Source organism: Nomascus leucogenys, chromosome 23 (assembly GCF_006542625.1).
Source record: "Nomascus leucogenys isolate Asia chromosome 23, Asia_NLE_v1, whole genome shotgun sequence".
Lineage (NCBI taxonomy): Eukaryota > Metazoa > Chordata > Mammalia > Primates > Hylobatidae > Nomascus > Nomascus leucogenys.
In genome coordinates, this window is record NC_044403.1 from 30,085,329 (window position 1) to 30,103,023 (window position 17,695).

General features: G+C 51.3%; 1 protein-coding gene across 3 annotated transcripts in view; it reads right to left on the reverse strand.

The window, feature by feature from the left end:
- The window catches only part of CACNA1C (calcium voltage-gated channel subunit alpha1 C), a 636,647-nt gene that overhangs the window by 64,641 nt on the left and 554,311 nt on the right, over nucleotides 1-17,695 (reverse strand). The gene's annotated exons all lie outside the window — the stretch shown is intronic.

Sequence of the window (17,695 nt, forward strand, 5' to 3'; positions counted from 1 at the left end):
GGGCTTGATCCTGTCTCATCTCTCTTCTATTTTTGCCCACTCCCTCGGTTGCTGGAAACCATTAGTAATAGGGGTTTTTTAAGGATGTAATGGAGAAGGGAGGGTGGGAAAAAAAATCATCCATGTCTTACAAAATCAGTCTGACCTGCAGCCTGGTTATACCTGCTGCCCCTTACTTCTCTGGTGACTGTGTCCCAAATGGTTGAGAAGTAAGGGGTTGGAGAAAGGGTTTTCCTGGCTCTCCTTCAAGTTGCAAACCAAACCTCTTACTGTCCAGCTCCTCAGAGCCACGCAGGGCGGGCTGCCCGGAAGGGAAAGCGTTTTTGCAGCCGGAAGCCTTGCCCTCGCCATCCCCCAATCCCACAGGCTGAGTGGATTTCCCCCTTCCAGCTCCCCACTCTGGAGATGTGTTCATAAGATGGGCCTCTCCTCTGGCCACCCCAGGGCAGGTCCCGTGTGCACCCCAGGCTCCCAGTACCTAGGCCTGAGTGCCGCAGCACCTCCACTCACTGATAGGGGTGGGCTGAGAAATGGACACCAAATTGATATTGGCATCAGAAAATCATTGCTGGGAAGGAACAACTGCTGCAAAAGCATCATAGGATGCATTTCACATGCACAAGAATTGGGGATTTTCTTCTATTTTGGTTATCTATGCCCTGATTTGGCTCCATTGTTGGAGATATACCAAGTTGAAAGAGGCAGCATAGTGGTGAAAAGCATGATCTCTGGAGGCAGATCTGGGTTCAGACACTACCTCTGCCACTGACTAGCTGGGTAGCCTTGAACAAATAACTTAATTTCCCTATACCACTGTTTCCACACCTAGAACATGAGATAAAGCACAGAGGTGAGGTGAGGGTGAAAGGAGACCATGCATCCAAAGCAGTCAGAACTTGCCATCTCTTCTGCTACGACCCACAAGGCACGTGTGTCCTGACCTGTTACTGCTTTCTTCTGGTCCCAGATACTGTGTCTTAACTGTGGGGCCATGGTCCAGTGATACCTCCTGGCTGTAAAATGCCTACCTCCCGGGTCCTCTGCTTTTTGGGGACAAGACATGCCCATCTCCCAGTGGGAAAAGGGATGGGATGACTACCTATGTAAGAAATCGTGGGCCTCTTGCCAACTAGAGGCGCACTTCCCAAGCCCTCTGTTTGCAATTGCTTAAAACAGAAAGTAACCAGAGTCCAGAATCCAGAGGCTTCCACCTCATTACAGCTTCAAGTGCAATTTCAAGAATCTCGTCATCACTGTTGTCTTTATTCTCGTCGGCTGGAGATTGAGATTTCTGAGGGGAGGTAATCATAATCTGATTATTATCCATACGAGCACCAGTCCTACGTCTTGCATAGGGTTATTGTGAGGACTAATACCTAGGAAAGTATTTTGAAAAAATCCAGGAGATGCCTATTCTTTATACCGACTCTATCTGGCCTCCTCGGGAATAGGTGTTCTGGATGTGTGAATGTTCCAGACAGAGGATGATGACCAAAATCTCTGAATTTCAACCTCTTAAAAAAATGTTCACTTTAAAGATAGGGTCTCTCTCTGTTGCCCCAGCTGGAGTGCAGTGGTGTGATCATAGCTCACTGTGGTCTCAAGCTCCTCAGCCTCCCAAGTACTACGCCCCTCTGATTGTTTAATTTTTTTTGTAGAGATGAGGTCTTGCTATGTTGCCCAGGCTGGTCTGGAACTCCTGGCCTCAAGTGATCCTCCTGTCTCCGCCCTCCAAAGTGTTAGGATTACAGGTGTGAGCCACTATGCCCGGCCAGCCACTGTCATTATTTGCCAGCGTTGCTCTACCTAGTGACGTAGGAGTCACAGGTTCTATTTTGGGTGTGGGACTGAACAGCAGGAGACAAAGCCTAGGTGTGTGAAAGGAGGATGGAGGAAGCTGGAGGTTCTGGAATCTTGAGTTCTCCTTTAGTCTGTCTCTCAGGCCATTTCTGTCCATCCTCCAGGTCTCTAGTATTCAAACTCTCCCGAATGAAATCTGGCTGTTGCCGTTTGGGATTGGTGACGGGGTGCAGGTTGTCACGGCTGCATTTTGTAAGACTCGAGTTCATGTAGATAGTTAACTGCTAGGTTCTTAGGAACCACTCTTCCCACCGAGGAAGGCACAGGCCACTCTTCTTTTATCGAGAGGGGCGGCGGCAGGGGGCCCATTTTCTGTCTGTTACAGGAGAGCTGCGAGGAGACTGCTGTGGAAGGGGTGACGGATGCACGACTTTGCCCTTGAATTCCGGGTCCTTAGCTCCTTCTCTGCCCAGAGCAGAGGCCGCCCTGCCACAGAGGCAGCACCAGCTCTCAATCAGGCTGGCGGCAAGAAGGTGTCCACGAGGAAGTCCACACACCTTTCACTCCTTGCCTGGGGTGGTGCTGTCAGTCTTAGGCATTTGGAGGGCAGAGGTGCTGTCACTGCCGTGACTCATTTCTCTTCTCTGTTCCTTCCTGCCTGCCTTCCTTATCTGCCCCAAGAAACACAGGGTAGGCAGCCAGCTCCTGAGTGCCCCGGCCCTGTGGGGAAGCTGACTCTGAACACCTGGTTTCCCGTCCTGGGACACATGGGGCACACACTCCTGAGAGGGCACACTTTTAACTGGATACTTTCTGGACACCTGGTTTCCCCTCCTGGGACACACGGAGCGTGCTGGCTGGAGGGGCTGCAGGACTTCTGGGCTGGATTAGAAGTGGGGCTGCTGAGACTGAGATGGAGAGTGGAAAGGACAAAGGGTCCTCTGAAGGGCCCTTGCAGACAGGGTTAGGAACATCAGTCAGCAAGCAGCTGGAGGCTGCCAAGGTGGTGCGGCGCTGAGGGAGGGAGGGGCAACAGATGGCTCCACCGGACCTAGGGAAGGGGGTCCCTGCAAGAGAGCAGAGGTCCTGCTTGAGTGAGCAAGCACTGGAGAGAGGGCAGGTGCGCCAGGCAGGGGGCTGGGCAGAGGTGGCTGTGGGGGAGGGAGCCGTGCCCAGTTCCTGGAAACACTGATCTTTTCTGGGTCCCAGAAATGATGAGAGCCGAATGAACCCGGGAGAGGAGCTGGGTCCCACTGGCAGCTGGTGGTGGCGGTGAAGTCTCAGTGCGTGTCTATGTGTCTATGCAGAGTTGATCCCATTGAATATCATGAAAACGATGGTAACCGACACCAAGCAGAGATAATATAAATTGTATTACACCAGGATGCGATTTAGACGTAACAGTAATCATGGAAATTAGTGGCGCCTAATGGAGAAGGCATAACTGGAGCACACAGCTGCCAGCAGCCTGGGAGGAGGTGGGGATTTCTGCCCTCCTCTGTCAGCTTCCATCCTGTGATGTGTTAATTCAGAAGCACCCCACGACACACGCCGCACAGCTAGCTTGAGGACTGCTTGGACAGAGGGCAGGAGTGGGCAGGGGGCTGGGTGCTTGCCTCGTGAGAGGACCCCAGGCGGGTGGAGGCGAGGGGGGCTGCTCTCCTAGTTGCAGGAGGAACACACACTCCTGAGAACGCACACTTTTAACTGGACACTTTCTGCTGCCATTTTTCTTTGGAATTAAGGCTTGTCCTCCCCAGGACATTTTTGAAGGCCTTCGTCCATTTATTTACTCATTCATTTATTTATCTCATCAACACATAATAAGCACTTACTAGAGGCCTGTAACTATGCAAGGCTTGGGCATAGAAACATGTATCAGCCCTCCTGAAGCCTGCCAGCCTCCCCGCTGGGAGCAGATGAAAATTTGGGGTTATGGGTTAAGCTACATTTGGGGGCCTCAGGAGGCTCTTTTTCTGCCTCCGTTTGTACCTGGGTAGACTGGGGGATCCCAACAGCTGCTTCACACTACCCATGCTGGAATAAATGAGCTGTTTTCTGCAAAGGTGCCTCCAGGACTAGGGTGCTGCATCAATGCCTCCTTGGAGAGGCGCAAGGCTGGGCAGACACATGACCATGCACACAGGCAACTTTAAGCTCAAATGAACAGCACCATGCACTCTGAAGAAGGGAAGGCAGGAAACAAGCAGCATCAGGTGTGGCTGGAACAAGGAGGAGCAATCTCTCCTTTGCTATGGGAGGGCTTGAATCTGTGGCAGCCTTCAAAACCGCCTGCCTGCCTAGAACCCCTTCCAGTCCAATCCACAGGGCCAAGGCCATGGAGAGAGCTTTCCCAACCCCGATCAGAGAGGTCCCTTCCTGCTCAGCACTCCCAGAAAGCTCCCACAGCCCATCCTATCACCCTGCCCTGTGCCCTCTCTAACCTAGCGGGCGAGTGCTCCTCTGCCAGGGGATCTGGCCGGCAACCTGCACCCACACTCTTGAACAAGATGTGAATAACATGATACACTGCCTTCACTTCCCACAGTGAGCCTCAGGTTGTGCAGACAGGTTACCTAACCTCTCTGTGCCTCAGCTTCCCTACCTGCAACATGGGAATAACCAGAGTACTTGCCCTTGTAGGGTTTTTATTTTATTTTTAGAGACAGGGTTTAACTCTGTCATCCAGGCTGGAGTGTAGTGTTGCAATAATATTTCATTGCAGCCTCCATCTCCTGGGCACAAGAGATCCTCTCGCCTCAGCTTCCCAAGGAGCTGGGACTACAGCCACTATAGCTGACTAATTAAAAAATAGAATTTTTTTTTGTAGAGATGGGGTCTTGCCCAGGGTGGTCTTGAACTCCTGGGCTCAAATGGCCCTCCGGCCTCGGCCTCCTACAGTGCTGGGATTACAGGTGTGAGCCACTGTGCCTGGCCCCTCGTAGGGCTTTGTGAGAATGATATGAGTTCACATCTGCCGTGTCTGGCACCAAGAAAGTGCTCACTGATTGCTGCAGTTGCTACTATTACTGTTGTTGTTGGAGTTCTTGCTGAGAGGCTACCTTCCTGTACTGCCCACAGCCTGTGTCACAGAAGGTCCTTCCTGCCCCTAAGGCAGGCTGACCCAGCGCAGGGCCGGAAGCACTGGCAGCGCCTTGGGCTTCAGTGGGTCGGGTTATTGCCGACGTATCCTGTAAGTCTGGGAATCCCTCGTCTTCCTACCAGACCAGCGTGTTCCAGTTTCCTTCCCCGTGGCAGGGCCAGAGATGGCAACCACAGTGTACTTTCCCACCGGGCTCTTTTACACAGTGTGGATAATTTTCTACATTAAATAATTAAATGTAATAGCTAATACTACCCTTCCCACACGAAGGCTTTGTGCAAGTCATACAATTATTTTTTATCCTTCATAGTGACTTTTAAGCTCTCCAGCACAAGGCCGGAAAGAAACCTGTCACAGTGTTGCAACAATATGCAAATCCCCGAGTGCAGAGCCACTGGGGGGAAGGTCCTCCTGGCAAAGCTGGGGCCTGCCTGTCTATGGAGCACTGCGTGGCACCAGGTGCCCCACGGGCACTCTGCAAATAAATAATAATCAGGCGAACACAGGAGCTTGGCCCACACAGCTTTGGCCTCTGAATTCTGTGCTGATGGGAAGGCTGGGGCGAGAGTTGCTGCACTTCATCCCCAGCTGCTGCCCTTCTTTCCCGGTCCCTTTTCTCCTCCTTTAAATGCATTTCTCTGCCTAGGGATTTCTGTGGACGGTGGCAGACACTGCAGTTTCTCAATAGATTGGATAAACAGGTTTCATCTAAAAGTCACTAAGAGGCTGAGTCAGCTAGCCTGAGGCTGTGTGGGTTCTGAGAGAGGGGGTGACACTGGCCACCACGGGGCGCTGTGGAGCCCTGTAGGGACATGGAGTATACAGTGGGTGGGGAGACTACTCCAAAAAGAAGAGCACTGGGTCCAGAAAGATTGAAGACCTAGCCCAAGAGAATGTCTAGGTTTCCGTACGATTTTTGAAACAGAATTCTTGCTTGCTCTTCAAGTTTTTCAATGTGAATATTCCAGGTTAGTGAGGAGATGCAGTCATACAATCCAAGATACGGTCGTATTTCTAGTGGCAGTGTTATCCTTGCTGAGCCTCGGCCACTGGCCAGCCAAGACTCCCCCACTATCAGTGTCACTGAACATCGCCCATGAAGCGTGCTCCTTGGATAAATATTCCCCAAACATTCCACAGGGCCCAAGGATGCTCCTTCACTGGGCAGAACCCTCTCACATGTTGTGGGACTTTCAGCATCCTCAGTCCCACCCACTAAACACGGAATGTCAGTTTTACCTCCCCGAATCATGGTGACGCCCTACGGATTTCCAGAACTGTGTTCTGTAGAACACTAGGTCTGCGGAGGTGTTAATCGGCATTACAAAAAACCAATGAAACAAAACAAATCCCCACACAAGGACCCCGTCCTCCACTAAGCCTGGGAGGCTTGAATTTCAGAACTTCAACCTGGGGTAGTCTCAGGGCCCAGCACCTCTCACTGGCCCTGAGCTCTGCCCTGAACTGTCTGAGCACACTTCAGCCAGAATTGCCCTGACCTGGGTGGCCATGCCGCTAAGTCCTGCTGAGCACGGCATGGGTGGCGGCTCCAGAGCCACTGTCTTTGCCTTCCATCTCTCTGCTCTCTTTTCCAGCAGACCACCCCACAGAGTGACAAGCTCCCGCGGTGGGTGGAGAACCGAAGGGGGTGTCCTCGCTGGATGCTGGATGCTGGAGCTTGTGAGCCAGAGGCTGGAGTCACTTTTGCGAGGAGGGGCACCCAGAGGAAGCTGCCTGTCTTGTCTTCTGTTGCCCTTCATTCAGCTGACACTGACAGAGATGACAGGCACACGGTGTTACCGTGCTAGCATTTGGAAGGAGGCCAGCGTGGATGCGACCAAGAGACAGTCCTGCTCAAAGACTATCCAGTCCTGCTGCAAGGATGAGACGTTTCCATCAAGAGCTCTGATTAAGTACCAGAAAAGAGAGAAAAGGTGCTCTGGGAGCTCAGAGATGGTGGAGACCGTTTCTAGCCACGCTGATCTCGGGAGGCAGCTTGAAGGATGCGGCACTGGAGGTGTTTATTATTTATTACATGGAAAAGGTGAGAGCATGGTGGCTCTGAAAAGGAGACAAGGGCTGCATGCAGAACAGGGCCGGCCAGAGCAGCTGCCTCTGCGGACAATGGAGAACCACGGAGAGGCTCGTGGGGGCACTCAGGACCAAGCAGAACCATGAGGAACAGAGAGGCTTCTGCAGGGACCCAGAGAGGCTACGGCAGAGGAGGGACGGGAGGGAGAATGCCAGGCAGGAACCAACAGTCTCGATGTTTGAACATGACCCAGTCACAGCCACTTTCCTTTCATCCCGAATCCTAAACCCTTGTCCCACTAGACTGCCACTTTTTTTTCTTCAGTCAACATCTTAGATTGTTCTTGAATACCTTCCCAAAGAGCAGGGCTGAACACAGAGCAGTGAATGACCAAGCCCTGGGCTCCTACAAAAGATTTCAAGGCATTTCTCTGTACATCGAAAGACTACATAGAGATGAAAACGTCTTCCTCAAAAGTGACTCCAAGAGCAGGGCATTTCTTGCTGTGGTCAGGGCTATCCCCATGAGGCTGAGAACAGCCACTGGCCCTGCAGATCTGCCCTGAGGCCCCACAGAAGGCCCACCAGGAGGTGGAAAACTGAGCCGGCCAGACTTCTGAGCCTCAGGCTGCCCTGACCATTGTAGGGGCAGAACGCAGGTGAGGTGGTGGGTGGTGGGCAGAGCGAGGAGAGAGGAAAGATTGTGAAGGAAAGAAGAGAGCTGTATGAGAACGCCTGGCCCTAGCTTCAGCACTGGGCTGGGGGCGGGGTACACTCCCCCATTATCCTGTGTTTTTTATAGCAAAGAACCTCTTAGCCAAAGAGAAGTGCAGAAGGTCTGTCTTGGAAACTCCTTTTATGGAATCAAGAGGCCTGTAAATTCAATTCTGCACAGCTGGGAAAAGGAGAGGGCCCTGGTTCTATCGCAAACATGTCCAGCAAGGTCTGGGAAGGCCTGGCTTTTGAGCTCCTCCAGGGCAAGGATTTCTAGTATGGGAGAAGGAGGGGCAGAGTCAGGGACCTCTGTGATGCTCAGTACGGGAGGACGTGGGTGAGGGCAAAGGTGCACACTGAAGCCCCCAGATCAGATTATGCGGTTCCCCCACTGAATGACCCATCCCTGTGGTTTCCAAGGACAGTCGGAGGAAGTCCTCACCCCTCACTGTGGTCCTGAAGGGCCTGTGCGCACCGGCCTCTGTCCAGCCCTTTTCACGTCACCCTCTGGACAGCAGGGCAGCATACTGGCCTCCCTCTGCCTGTCCGCAGTTTCTGGAAGGCCCGGAGGACCGTTTCTTTCTTCTCTGCAGCTGGCTTAACTCATCCCTACTCTTATCCTGGGAAATGATATTTTCTTCTCCACCCCTCATTTCAGCCTTCCTGGCTCTCGGCCTCCGGACCCCTTTCCTTCTCCTTCCTCTCTTCTCTCCCAGTTTCCTTGTGATTCTGCACGTTCTCCAACTCTTCTTCCAGGACTTGAAGGCTTCTGGACAGGATTCTTGGAGTTTCTATCTTCAGAGGGAATAGATGGCGCTGACTCCTAAAATACATCTCCAGCCCAGATCGCCTGTCTGAATTCCAGATTTTCACAGCCTACGTGACATTTTCTAACCTAATATATCCCCACATTCTCACTTTAAACTGGTTTCTTCCTGTTCTTCTCTATTTCAGCAAATGACACCACTCTTCCATCCACTCAGGGAAAGCCAGGAACTTTGGAGCTGTCTCTGATTCCTGTTCCTCACCCTCACATCCAATTCGCCATCCAGTGATGTCATGACTCTGCCCCCCTCCCTCCATTTCTTCCACTGCCACCTGCCTTCCCAGCATCAGACTCCTTGCTGCTCCCCATCTCACCACACCAGTCATTTGTCAATGAGCAGCCAGCACGCTGGTTAAAAAAATGGAAATCAGATTATATAATCCCCCCACTGAATGGCCCATCCCTGTGGTTTCCAAGGACAGTCAGAGGAAGTGCACACCCCTCACTGCGGTCCTGAAGGGCCTGTGCACTCCGGCACGGTCCTTTTCACGCGCCGTTCTCAGTTTCCAGAATGAGCTGAGCTTGCCTCTGCCTTGGGGTCTTTGCTCTTCCTTCTGCCTGAAATGCTCTTCTTCTGGCTCCTTTTCAACCTCCAGGGCTCAGCAAAAATGGTGCCTTCCTGACCTCCTTATTTTAAACAGGTGCCTCTTCACCCACACTCTTCCGTTTCCCCACCCCAGCCCTTACCCCATCTGAAACCTTTGTTCATTGTGTATTAGTGTCTCCCGCACTACTCTGTGAGCCCTATAAAGATGGTACCATGCTTCCACATCATCACTGAGGTGCTCAAGAACTACTTATAGAAAGAAAAGATGGAAAAGGAAGTACAGATAAGTGGAAGTTACAGAGGGGTGCATTTTAATTCAGTATAAAGAAGGATTTCCAACAGAGCTACCTCTAGAAACAAGGAGACTCATATGGCAGAAAGTAGGACTGTGTAGAGATTTCTGCACTGATGGAAGCTCAATGGTCTCAATCTTTTCTGACACTAATATTCCGACTTTCTTTTCCTGGCTCACAATTCTCATTCATCCATTCACGCATGCATGCATCAAACTTTCACTGAATGCCTCTCCTGGCACAGAGATGAACATGAAACAGCTCCTGCCATTGATGAATTTGGCAATTTTTGTGTCCCCAATGTGTAAGTCTTCCCGTTGCAAATGTGTGTGTGGAAACACATGCATATGAGTGTGTAGTAGGCTTCTGTTTCACTTTCCTGAGCCCACCTGTCAGCTGACTGCCCCCTCTCCTGAAAATGCCTGTCAACTCAGATTTGGAAACAAAATTCAAAGGTCCAAAGCAATCTACGGAATGCAGGGGCCACAGACAGAACGGCTGAATGAGAGGGCAGGGCGGCAAGGGGCCTCAGAGAAGGTGGCAGGACACAGGAGTGGAGTGAACACTTTCCATTCCAGAGGGTGGTGACTCGAGAATGGCTTTCTTTCTGTCTCGGATCTTAGAAGGAAGACAGCTAACACTTACTGAGGACCCACTAAGTACATAGCAACAACCTGGCTTATTCACATTTCTTGTTTTCATGGGGTTGTCATGGAAAGAGTGGCTTTTGAGTCACCTAAACCTGCAATAGAATCCCAGGATTTTTTCGATGATTAAATGCATTCCTATTTGTTAAGGTGCTTAGAGCAGTGTAGGGTGCATACTAAGCAGGATGGTGTTTGTTACAAACTAACAATAACAACAAAAAGCCAGCTCTGGACTCGTTACTTAGCCTTTCTCTGAGCTCCAGTTTCTTTAGATGTAAAACGGGAGGCCATAATATTTGTCTTACGGATTGAATGAGATAAGGCAAGTAAAATATTTAGCTTCATGTCTGGTTCTTCATTGACAATATGTGCTGTTTGCTTCCCTCCAGTGCTTCTAAATGTTACTGGATCTCAGGTGTAGGCATTGATTATGGATTGCTTCTTTTTAAGTTGAAATATGAATGCCAGCTGACAGGAGGTTTCCTAGTGACAAATGAGAGGGTGAACTGGGGATGCTACAAGTCTGAAGAGTGGGCCAAAGTCGCCCCAGGCATGTGTGGCCTTCCCTACCTGCTTGTACTCATGACTGAATCCTGGTACCAAGCATACTGCCCAGCACATGAGCTGCTCAACAAAATATTTTGGGGGTTGTTGGTGAACTTTAGCCTGCAGCAAAACACTAGCCAAGTCACTCGAACAAAGAGTTCTTGAAAGAAGAATATGAAGAATGGCAAGCCCTAGGCACCGAGAAAGAGAGGGAATGGTGAAAAACTGAGCTGAAGGCTTGGAAAGCTGACTAATGGGTTGCATGAGCCACAGGAAAGGGGAGCGATAGTTTAGATGCTGGTAGCATGGTTGATGCTTGCACAACCCAACTTCAAGGATGCACTAAGATGAGCCTTAAAGTTATTTTATGGTGTGAGACAGAAATCAGACTGAAGGGATAGACTACATGGGCTCAAGATGAAAGATGACAGAATAGCAATACTGCAAAAGGGCCGATTTAAAATGGTCACAGACAAGAGGGCACACCCAGGCTGGAGATGAAGTTCCTTTGGTGCTGAGTTAGAGGGCTGGGTGCAAACTCCCCAGGCGTAGGGATCCGGCTGAGTTTCATCTGAATGGCACTTTCCCTGAAGCCTTCGTTCCTCTGTAGATATGACCTCACTCAGTCTCACCGCAGTACGCTAAGGCAGTCTTCCTACTTTACAGAGAAACAGACATGGAAGGAACGAGTGCCTGTAGGAAGCTCTTCCTGTCCCGTCTGCTCAGCCCTGGCTGGTTCAAGGTGATGCTGAGGTGGGATCTAGGCTTCCTGGGCCTCAATCTACCAGAGTTTCCTCTCTGGGTGGGATCTGGGGGCAGTGGATGATGCAGCGAAGACATAAAGCAAAATCTGCTTTGTAAAAATTAAAACTTCACAAAAATTACTGCATCATACGGAAGTGCATGGCTAACTTAAAACAGTTGGAAGAGGATGATTCCTGGTGAGCGGTGCAGGTGGAGGCAGAGGTCCAGTTGGAGAGAAAGTACATTTCAGCCAGCAACGTCATTGCTGCCGAAAACATGACTGAAAAACAAACCAAGTTCCTAGAAGATTCTCCGCTTTCAAAGAGAGGAAGGGCTCCAGTGTGCATCCTTTCCTCCTGGCCATCTCACTTTCTCCTTCCTTCTCCTGGTCCTTGATTGAGCTTTTAAGAACAAGTTCTGAAATGTCTCTCAACAGTCCGTGGAAGAGTCTGTGGACATTGGAGTCTCTCCTGCCTCCGGGGCAGGCTCAGCTCAGGCCTGATGGATTTAGCCTGCAGGGTTCCCCTGGCCCCTCAGGTGGCCATGTCGGTGCCTTTAGAGGAATTCTGGCCCTGGCATTCTTCCCACTGCCTCAGCCCTGGCTGCCCCAGGGCTCTGGTGGGGCAGTTCGGGGCCTCGTGGCCTTTGCCACACCTCTCCTTAGGCTGATGAGCCGCTGCTCTGACACAGGTTCATGCACTCTCTTCTCCTGTGGCTGTTTCTGCCGCCACTGGCAACCTTCAGGAGCCTGTTCTTTGGTGGGCCGTCCACTCGCCTCCTCCCGGGGACAGAGAACCTGTCTGATTACCATCCAGACTGACACCCCGGCCTGGGTAGGAAAAGAGGCCTGGCCCACAGTTCGTAAAGGTGGTTTCTCTTCCCTTGTTCAGACAAGCAGATCTGACCTTTGACTTGGGAGCTGAGTTGTCTGCTGAGGGTGCCCTCCCAACTTCTCCACCTGCCAGGGGAATGTCAGAATCTGGTCCCTTTCCTGGGAGCGGCTTACTCCTGAAGCCAAAGACTCCAACACCTAAAACAGCAGGTCCACACCTGAGCAATCCAGACCCTCAGCCTCCGAAGTCCCCTTGCATCCGCACAGGGCATGGATGCCCCTGGAGAACCCCCAGCTGGCTGGAGGAGGGACCACAGCATCTTCAGGTCATGTGACAAAAGCTATTTGCCCAAAGAGGCCAGATGCTGAATCTAAAGGACAGTTTCTAGACACGGACAGAGCTGACAGAGCAGATGAGAAACTGGGCTGTTGCTTCTCTGTGGAAGCAAGTATTCTTCCCCATGCACCCACCTCCTCATTCCAAGTTTTCCTCTGCCTATCCATATGCGAACCTACAGCCCCAACCCAGCCCTCGTCTGTGCCTTTCAACACAAGCCCAGTGAAAACATGGCAGCTGGCGATGACCCTTCCACTTGAGCCACATCCTCAGGGTATCCCCAAAGATTTCTCCCCTCCGCAGGGCCTGTGCCCACCCATGTCAGGGCCAAGAATCACTCACAAGAGCAGAAACCAGTTCTAAGAACAGCGGAGCCTGCAGAGAAAAGACTGCTCTGGAAGTCACAGGATCCCTGGCCCCACATGGGCACACCAGATACGAGGATGGCTGCCCCTGAGTGTGCAGAGTCCAAGGCCAGCAACAGCCTCTGTCAGCTCAGAGCCTTCATAATGCAGAGCAGGCTGGTTTTGGCACAGCAACTCCAGGGTGCCCTGCCACTAGGAGGACCATTCCAGAGCCTCCTGGCCATCCCTATAGCTTAGCTGGCACATGTGTCAGTGAGACCGGGGCAAGGCTGGGCCCAGAGCTGTGCTATGAAGAGTGGCCCCAAGAGAGAGCCAGCATTTGACCTCCAGGGTCCTGAGCAGCTCTGGTTCTGGCAGCATCTCATTCACCAGGCTACCGACTAGTCCTGACTCATCCCTCACTCTCGATAAGGGAAGTGCCCAGGGCCTCGTTGATGGATTCCTCAGGACAACAGGTGGGGGACCAGAGAAACCTCTCCTCTTTCTGCCTCTCTCCTCTGAGAAGCAGCCGAGGCCAAGGCTTCACTGCCTTCACTTCCTCTTTCCTGAGAGATAACAGGCTTCAAACCAGACAAGACTTTGGCAACTGAACTGCTGCCCCATTCTTAGCTGATACTCTGAAAATGCCAGCCACATTCTGTGTGTGTGGGGGCAGGCAGGAGCCACAGCCCCAGAAGACTTAGACGGCTGTGGTAAGGCCTGCTGGGCCCAGCAGAGACCAGCGAGCAGGGCAAGGGCGCCGGCAGGAAGGCTGGAGAGGAACCGTGGTGAGGAGGCTGCCTCCACTTCGGAAGTGGCATGGAGGCCATGACGCAGCAAGTCTGGTCAGCAGCCGGACAAGGCTCTGCACCCCAGAGGGGGTCAGCTAAGAACCTGGAGGGGCTCAGGGCTCTCAGATTTCTGTCACTAGGGCAATACAATGCTAATGCGGAAATCTAGACAGAAGTCCAATCGACTGTGGAAAACAGTGTCTGGGTGTCCCATGGCTCACCGGGAACATACCCTATGGGGGCTCGAAGCAGCAAGACTAACTCCAGACCTCACTTGCGCTTGCTGCCTCCTTAGGACCAGCTCACGACTGGGTGGGAAAGAGTCTGTGGGGAAAGGGCCTGGGTGCTCGCAGCTGCCACCGGCTGGGGAAAGCCAGGGATGGCTGGGGTAACTGACAGTGGGAGAAATTCACTCGGGCCAGGGCGAGAGACTGTCTAACCCAGTCAAGAGGGGCTCCACTACGTATGCGTCAACTTCTGGCTGAAAATCACCAGAAGAAGGGTAGGGGGGATGAGAGAAACCATCTGGATTCGTGAAGCTGGAGCAGCTGGGCTGAGGAGGCCTCACACAGAAAGAGAAGAGCGGAGACTGGGAACATGTGGGAAAGAGGCCAGGCCTCCTGAGGTTTCAGCTGCTTATTCAAGAAAGCAGGGGGTCAGAGGGGCCAACGAGTGCTTTCACTCTGGGTCCATTCTCCCCTCTGGACCATTCTCAGGCTGGGGGAAAGACGAAAAGGGAGACCGAGACTTTGATTCCAGAGAGCTGCCAGGGTCAAGGCCCCTCCAGCGTCCTCCTCCTAGGGAGGTGAGCACTGGCTACTTCCTGAGTGGGCTGGCTTCAGCTGAGGGGCAGGGGTGAGTCTCAGCTGCTTCACCCCTCTGCGGCCCAGGTGGGAGCCTGTGGCGGGGGGAGGAGTTAGGAGCCTTCCATGGGGTGAACCCCTGCCTTCCTGGCATACCACCTTCCACGGAGGAGGAGCAGCTTGGAGCCCAGCCTCTCACTCATCGCCTCCTGCAGCTCCTCCTCTCGCAGTGCCCTTGCTGAGACATCCTCGACGGCAAACCTCAGGCAACTAACTGCCATCATCACTCCCACTACCAAACCAGCAGCTGACAGTGGAGTAGCTGAGACAGACGCTGCTTCCCGCGCCAGGCTCCTGTGCATTCCCTCCCTGGTGACATCGGAGCTGCCCTAAGGGGCTGAAGCCTGAGGACCACCCAGCCTCATCCTGTTAGCCATAAAGGATTTACGGTGCGGCTCCCTCTCCTGCCATTCTTACTTCCAGCAAAGTGCAATTGGGAGTTTTAACTGGAATGGTTATTGAGCCTATGGAACAGTTTGAGGAGAAATGATATCTTAATAATACTGAGCTTTCCTATTCAGGAACATGGTCGATGTCTTCGGTTACCAGCTTTTCTTGAATTCCTTCCAATTTCATCATTTTCTCTGTGGAGATCTTAGCCATTTCTGTTAGACTTTTTCCCCAGGCATTGCATATTTTTCAGTTTATCAAATCTATAAGAGTATCTTTAAAATTTATTTTCCTGTCTTTGCTGACAAGCTTCAGTTCATGATAGGACAATCCAGTTATTTAATTACTTTCAGAATATTCAAGCCAGCACTTTTCATGCTGCCCAGCCTGGTCCTGCACCCTCGTGTGGGCTGCAGGGGCCATCCAGTTATCTCCAGGTCAGAGCCTCTCACTTCTAGGGAATGAGATCCTTCTGGATCACTGTTCACTGTTCAAATCAATACTGCCGGGATCCACCTCACTCTCTTCAAGCCGTCCCCGCAGGTTCCTGAGGCTTTGTCAGGGACCGACTCAATCTAAATTGGTTTATGTTGATCCCTAGTTTCTTTGTGTGATTTTTTTTTTTTTTTTTTTTTTGTGAACAGAGTATGAATTTAAGGAGTGGGATGGTTAGATTTAAGGCAGGGACTTACTTGAGTAAATTTATTTTCCATGGAGTGGTGAGGAGAACACACAGAAATGAAGAAATTGGGAACATCCATGACCATGAAAGCAATGAAAGAATGAAGCAAGAATACAAGTTGACCAGCTGATGGACCAACGAACCAGCCAGGTGCAGAGACAAAACATGAGAAGTGACAACTTCAGACTGTCTTCGACATCCTTGGTTCCTAGCCTTCCTTTCTCAGCAACTGCTGATGCTCATCTGGGTCATACACAAACAACCATGCCAATGAAATAAAAAGTACAGCACAGAGTCCTACTTAATGGTGGGAAATGAAAGTTGTCATGGATTCGGGTCATGGTTAGAAGCCACTGGTTCTTGGGCCAGATCCAGCTGGATATTCTTCCAGAGCTTCAAGTTTTTCCAGTTTGGTTTTCTGTCTGAAAATTTTGGAGCTGCTTTTCCTGGAGTCTATTTGTGAATGAAGAACATAGCTCAGTAAGAATCCAGGGACCCAGCTGTGCTCCATGATGCTCCTAACTGGGTGGTGACCTTTATTCCCCCTCTTGCCAGAGCCCCTTTAGGGAAATTCACAGGGAAAGACCCATTTTCCTTTCTCTTTACACCATAGATGCACCCTGGAGTGTGAAATGCAAATGGCCCCAGGATGGCTCTCCTCCTTCTTGGGTAAACGTCTCTGTTATCTTGCCCATCTTCTCACAATAGAAAACCAGGGACAGAGGAAATTAGGAGGTACTTTATGGTTTAGACCACCCGCAATGGTTACTTCCAGGTATCAATTTCATGCACTTCCCAGGGAAGGTTGTCCGTATGTCTCCCGTGCTCAGGAGGCATGATTCAGAAAGTCCATTGCAGGCTCTCCAGACTGCCTCAGACATCGTCAGAAACACATCTGAGTCAATTGTGGAATGACTCAAGGCTTTGAAATATTTAAACCATATGTCTCATGACACTGGATGAAAACGATGCCAGTTTCCCCACTGAGAGGATGTCATCTGAGACTGAGGCTCGGCTCGGCAGTCACTGCACTCCTGGCCTCAGCTGGTCATGCTGCTGTGGGTGAACTGTCAGAGCTCCTGGGCTGCGGGGCTTGGACTAGGACCATGCGTGGGCAGAGACACCGTGCGCCCTAGGGAAGGTGTCAGGGCAACCCAGGGGTCCTCTCTAGGTCAGGACGAGATCTGTCCTCCTAAATGGGACTTGTACAGGAAGGTGAAAAAGAGTGTACTTGCTTCTCTGGAGAAGGCAGGAAACCACTGTTCTGTCACCAAAGGATGTCCCTTAGGAGACTTACTCTACGAAAATCAGCTGGGATCCCCAGGCATTCTTGGAGTGAGAGAAGAATCTGCATTGTAGGAATATTGTCTTATCTTTTAAGTCTCTCCCAGGTTGTTTCCCTCTTTCTAACAAATACCCACAGAGCACTTGACATGGGAAAGTGCTAGTTAACCTCAGTGTGGTGGAAAGTACAGTGAAGTCAGAGGTGCCAGATTCCAGTCTCCGTTCTGCCAGTTCTTAGCAGTGGATCAATTAATACTGGGTACTTAATTATTTGAGCCTCACTTCCCCCCCTCTCCACAGAGGGATGCTAATACCTACTTTATAGGGACATTTTGAGAATGACGTGCGATGATATATGTGTAGCACATGACATGGAATCCAAAGTGTGAGTGAATATTCATTCAAAGAAGGCTGTGGATATCTCCTCATAAACATGGATTCAAAGGCCAAGCTGGACCCTCCCCCACCCCCAATTAATCTTGAGACCAGTAAAAACTTGAGTGAAAGTAGAAGATATGGCCAGGGACTCTTGCTCTTGGCCTCCTGTTGATCTGTGTTGCATCTGGGAAAACTACCAAAGGAGGGAGGAGAAGGCTCAGTAAGCTGGAGAGATTGTCTCAAGTCTGTAGCTGCATGATGCTCCTAAAACTCATTCCTTCTCATCCTTCTCCAAAAGGTGTTATGGTAGCCTGGGGGCTGCTCAGTTGCTTTTATAGCCTCCCTCAGAAGCAGCTGTCCTGGTGGTGAACCCCGGCCAGTGGATACCGGTGATTCTGACCCATCTACAGAGGCCCAGGGTGGAAGGTGTGGCTCACACCAGTGTCTGCTACTCCACCACTGAGGATAGTGGGGGTGACTGGCTAGGAAGGGCACAGATGATCCAAAGGACAGGAATCCTGACCCTGCCTCATTCAGCAGCAG